The following is a 6,132-nucleotide window of genomic DNA, read 5'->3' as shown; positions in this document are numbered from 1 at the left end:
ACAGAATATACATATGCTGAAAGGCAGGCAATATTGAAAATATTGTAAAAAATGCTAGAAGCCATCGTTGAGTTGATCTTTTTGTAGTAGTATATCTACCAATCATTTTATCCATCGTCTCTACTCCAGCTTTGGACCAGTTATAAAACTCGATGATTTCTGGTTTTTTCTTTTCACTATCACTAAATTTTGCTTCGTGATGCATTGATGATAGCACAATTATTACCTTGTTGTTTTTTTTGGCACATAACTACATAGGGTTACTTTTTTATGAAAGCCAAACACAGTGGATAATTCTTCTCGAGTTTTTGAAACAGCTATTGCTGGTCGAAGGTATGCTTTATTTTTCTTCAGAGTAAGAACAATCGTGAAGTTCCAAGATAGTAAAAATTTTGCTAATGGAAGAGTTGTGAAGAAATTATCCATTGTAATGTTTCTACCGGATCCTTTGTATGGTGCCACCAAGTCTTTAACAACTCTTTCACCAACATTTTTCTCACGACCATCTTTCGATTTCCCACTGTAAAGCTGTCCAATAAGTGGATACGAATTTTCAGCATCACATATCCACCATACTTTAATTCCATATTTAGCTGGCATTGATGGAATGTATTGAGTGAATCTAGTTCGACCTCAGTATGGATAAAGTTGCTCGTCGATTGTTTGGTATTCTGTTGGTTTATAATGTTTTGCTAAATTACTATTTAACATTGGCCAAATGTCTCGTATTGGAGTAGCTTTATCACTTTCTAAGCGCTGAGCTCTAGTATTGACATCGTCAAATCGAATAAAACGAATAATATTCCAGAAGCGATAGATACTCATTGCTGCGCAATATAATGGATATGAATACAGCTGCATTGTCAGTATTTGAATTATTTGCGCCAGAAGTTATCAAAATAGCCAAAAATGCATAAAATTCCTGCATCTCGAGATTTTTCCACTCCAATTGTTTTTTTCTGAATTTTTTTTATTATATGCTATATACGTTAAGATTGCCTTTTTATTAGTATGGTGTATAATGATAATATTTATTTTGTATATTTTTTTTCACTTATCTCTGTACACTTTCTACGCTGCTCACTACGCTTGTAGAATTCCAACTGAACACGTTTCTTTCTTTTCGTCCGAAATGGACGGCTTAGGTACCTAAATATCCTTTGACCTTGGTACTCCGCTTTCGTTATTTCTACGAGAACTATAGACTATGTCCCCATAAATAGTTATTTCATATGCCATGTAGCCAACTTATACAGAGAACAAATTTTTATTCAGTATACTAACGACTTCTACATCTGCTCCACCTGGATACCCAGGTACCCAGTCATTGAATGAATGGTGAAAGTTTGGTCATTGACCGGACGGTTAAAGAGACACTAAAGCAAAGGTATAGACCGGATGTGGAGTCACACCAGCTGTATAATAGGATTGGGAATCTGAAGGTGAGTTCAGTTAATAAACTTGTTAGGAAAGTACAAAATATAAAATATAAGTCGGACGAATTGGCAGTTAACTATAGAGGTGACCATTACATTGACTTAAGCAACATGGACAGTAAAATATTGAGGATAGTAGCATTAGACCAGAATATAGAAAGTTTAAATCAAGAGAAGATAATCCCACAAAAAAAATGGACTAATAGAAATCCTGATAGCGGACAGAGGTATAATACAAATTTTAATTTTCATAATCAAGGCCCATTCAATCAAAATGATGGTAAACATAATACATACTCTTCTTCTTCTTAACTGGCGTAGACACCGCTTACGCGATTATAGCCGAGTTAACAACAGCGCGCCAGTCGTTTCTTCTTTTCGCTACGTGGCGCCAATTGGATATTCCAAGCGAAGCCAGGTCCTTCTCCACTTGGTCCTTCCAACGGAGTGAGGTCTTCCTCTTCCAAAGGACCATAAATCTTTCGCAGAATTTTTCTCTCGAAAACCCGTAACGTCGACTCATCGGTTGCTGTCATCGCCCAAGCCTCTGCACAATATAGCAGGACGGTAATTATGAGTGACTTATAGAGTTTAGCTTTTGTTCGTCGAGAGAGGACTTTACTTTTCAATTGCCTACTCAGTCCGAAGTAGCACCTGTTGGCAAGAGCAATCCTGCGTTGGATTTCCAGGCTGACATTGTTGGTGGTGTTAATGCTGATTCTTAAATAGACGTAATTGTCTACAACTTCAAAGTTATGACTGTCAACAGTGACGTGAGAGTCAAGTCGTGAGTGCGACGACTGTTTGTTTGATGACAGGAGATATTTCGTTTTGCCCTCGTTCACTGCCAGACCCATTTTCTGTGCTTCCTTGTCCAGCCTGGAGAAAGCAGAACTAACGGCGCGGGTGTTGATGCCGATGATATCAATATCGTCGGCATACGACAGCAGCTGTACACTCTTATAGAAGATGGTACCTTCTCTGTTTAGTTCTGCAGCTCGAATTATTTTCTCCAGAAGCAGGTTGAAGAAGTCACACGATAGGGAGTCGCCTTGTCTGAAACCTCGTTTGGTATCGAACGGCTCGGAGAGGTCCTTGCCGATCCTGACGGAGCTCTTCGTGTTGCTCAACGTCAGTTTACACAGCCGTATTAGTTTGCCGGGATACCAAATTCAGACATCGCGGCATAAAGGCAGCTCCTTTTCGTGCTGTCGAAAGCAGCTTTGAAATCGACGAAAAGGTGGTGTGTGTCGATTCTCCTTTCACGGGTCTTTTCCAAGATTTGGTGCATGGTGAATATCTGGCCGGTTGTTGATTTGCCAGGTCTAAAGCCACACTGATAAGGTCCAATCAGTTTGTTGACGGTGGGCTTTAATCTTTCACACAATACGCTCGATAGAACCTTATATGCGATGTTGAGGAGGCTAATCCCACGGTAGTTGGCGCAGATTGTGGGGTCTCCTTTTTTATGGATTGGGCATAGCACACTTAAATTCCAATCGTTGGGCATGCTTTCGTCCAACCATATTTTAAAAAGAAGCTGCTGCATGCTCCCTATTAGTTCTTCGCCGCCGTGTTTGAATAGCTCGGCCGGAAAGTCTGTCGGCCCCTGCCGCTTTGTTGTTCTTGAGGCGGGCAACTGCTATTCGAACTTCTTCATGGTCGGGTAATGGAACGTCTGCTCCATCGTCATCGATTGGGGAATCGGGTTCTCCTTCTTCTGGTGTTGTGCGTTCACTGCCATTCAGCAGGCTGGAGAAGTGTTCCCTCCATAATTTAACTATGCTCTTGGCATCAGTGACTAGATCACCTTTGGGGGTTCTACAAGAGTATGCTCCGGTCTTGAAACCTTCCGTAAGCCGCCGCATTTTTTTCGTAGAATTTTCGAGCATTACCCCTGTCGGCCAGCTTATCAAGCTCTTCATACTCACGCATTTCGGCCTCTTTCTTCTTCTGTCTGCAAATGCGTCTCGCTTCCCTTTTCAACTCTCGGTATCTATCCCATACCGCACGTGTGGTGGTCGATCGTAACGTTGCGAGGTAGGCATCCTGTTTTTTCTCCGCTGCGACACGGCACTCCTCGTCGTACCAGCTGTTCTTTTGCACTTTCCGAAAACCAATGGTTTCGGTTGCAGCTGTACGTAAGGAATTTGAAATGCCGACCCACAGTTCTCTTATACCGAGTTGTTGACGAGTACTCTCAGAGAGCAGGAGTGCAAGCCGAGTAGAAAATCGTTCGGCTGTCTGTTGTGATTGCAGCATCTCGACGTCGAACCTTCCTTGTGTTTGTTGGCGTGCGTTTTTTGCTGCGCAGAGGCGGGTGCGAATCTTGGCTGCAACAAGATAGTGGTCCGAGTCGATGTTAGGACCTCGGAGCGCACGTACATCTAAAACACTGGAGACGTGTCTTCCGTCTATCACAACATGATCGATCTGGTTGGTAGTTTTTCGATCCGGAGACAGCCAGGTAGCTTGATGAATTTTCTTATGCTGGAATCTAGTACTACAGATAACCATATTTCGGGCCCCGGTGAAGTCAATCAGCCTCAACCCATTTGGGGATGTTTCGTCGTGGAGGCTGAATTTACCGACCGTAGTGCCAAATATACCTTCTCTGCCCACCCTGGCGTTAAAGTCGCCAAGCACGATTTTGACATCGGGGCAGCTCTCATAAGCGCGCTCCAAGCGCTCATGGAAGGCATCTTTGGTCACATCGTCCTTCTCTTCCGTCGGGGCGTGGGCGCAAATCAGCGATATGTTGAAGAACCTCGCTTTGATGCGGATTGTGGCTAGACGTTCATTCACCGGAGTGAATGACCCACACCCTACCACCAATCCCACACCAAACTTGCGCTCCTTTATATGGCCACTGTAGTAAATGTCACAAGGACCTACTCGTCTCTGTCCTTGTCCCGTCCATCGCATTTCTTGGACGGCGGTGATGTCACCCTTTATTTTTGCGAGGACATCAACCAGCTGGGCAGCGGCACCTTCCCAATTAAGGGTCCGGATATTCCAGGTGCATGCCCTCAAATCGTAGTCCTTATTTCGTTAGCCATGGTCGTCATCAAAAGGGGGGTCTCTCATCCGAGGCTGTCGCTTACTTTTTATTGGTATTGTTTTTTACGTGGCGGGTCCCAAACCCAGCGCACAACCCTATGTAGGGGATGTTTCGCCTTCTCACATTAGCTCGCCTTCGAACGGATGTTCTTAGGCTACCCAGAGAATACTTGGTCAAAGACCGGAAGTAGTGAGCTGCTTGAGTCCTGTGTAAAAGAATCGTTTCTGACCACTCCCAAGTGAATGGCGATCAGAGAACTTTCCTCACTTGCCTGAACTTCTACACATGACTCCATCCTCCAATAATACATTAGGATGATATAAAAAATAATAGTGAAAGATATAGTAATAATAATGAAGCAACAAATTCAGGTATGTAATTTCCAAAAACCACAAACGACAGGAAACCCTATATAAAATTTCGGTCAATACCAACCGAATTACAAAAATTATAATCAATTTCATAATAATTACGAGTAATATAGGCAAAATCAAGGTGAACCAACGGAGATAGACAGTATTAACAAGTAAGGAAGGCTAAGTTCGGGTGTCACCGAACATTTTAAACTCTCGCATCATAAAGTGATAATCGAAATTTCATTATACGTCATTTACATATTTTTCAAATACCGTGTGTAAAGTTTTTTTCCGCTATCATCATTGGTTCCTAATGTATATATATTTTACAGAGAAGGCATCAGATGGAATTCAAAATATCATTATATTGGAAGAAGGCGTGGTTGTAAACTGATTTCACCCATATTTCGTACATGTCATCAGGATGTTAAGAAAATATTATATACCGAATTTCATTGAAATCGGTATAGTAATTCCTGAGATATGGTTCTTGGTCCATAAGTGGGCGACGCCACACCCATTTTCAATTTTTAAACAAAGCCTGGGTGCAGCTTCCTTCTGCCATTTCTTTCATAAAATTTAGTGTTTCTGACGTTTTTTGTTAGTCGGTTAACGCACTTTTAGTGATTTTCAACATAACCTTTGTATGGGAGATGGGCGTGGCTATTATCCGATTTCTTCCATTTTTGAACTGTATATGGAAATGCCTGAAGGAAACGACTCTATAGAGTTTGGTTGACATAGGTATAGTAGTTTCCGAGATATGTACAAAAAACTGAGTAGGGGCGGGGCCCATTTTTCCAAAAAAATTCCGTCCAAATATGCCCCTCCCTAATGCCATCCTTTGTTCCAAATTTCATTTTAATATCTTTATTTATGGCTTAGTTATGACACTTTATAGGTTTTCGGTTTTCGCCATTTTGTGGGAGTGGAAGTGGGCCGATTTTGCCCATCTTCGAACTTAACCTTCTTATGGAGCCAAGAAATACGTGTACCAAGTTTCATCATGATATCTCAATTTTTACTCAAGTTACAGGCTGCACGGACGGACAGACAGACATCCGGATTTCAACTGTACTCGTCACCCTGATCACTTTGGTATATATAACCCTATATCTGACTCTTTTAGTTTTAGGACTTACAAACAACCGTTATGTGAACAAAACTATAATACTCTCCTTAGCAACTTTGTTGCGAGAGTATAAAAACAGATCAAAGAGCCCTCAATTGGCAGGACCCTCTATATCGCATGACAAAGATTGCTTATGATGGAATAGTC

Source organism: Bactrocera neohumeralis, unplaced genomic scaffold (genome assembly GCF_024586455.1).
Source record: "Bactrocera neohumeralis isolate Rockhampton unplaced genomic scaffold, APGP_CSIRO_Bneo_wtdbg2-racon-allhic-juicebox.fasta_v2 cluster11, whole genome shotgun sequence".
In the NCBI taxonomy this organism is placed as follows: domain Eukaryota; kingdom Metazoa; phylum Arthropoda; class Insecta; order Diptera; family Tephritidae; genus Bactrocera; species Bactrocera neohumeralis.
This window is presented reverse-complemented; position numbering follows the sequence as displayed.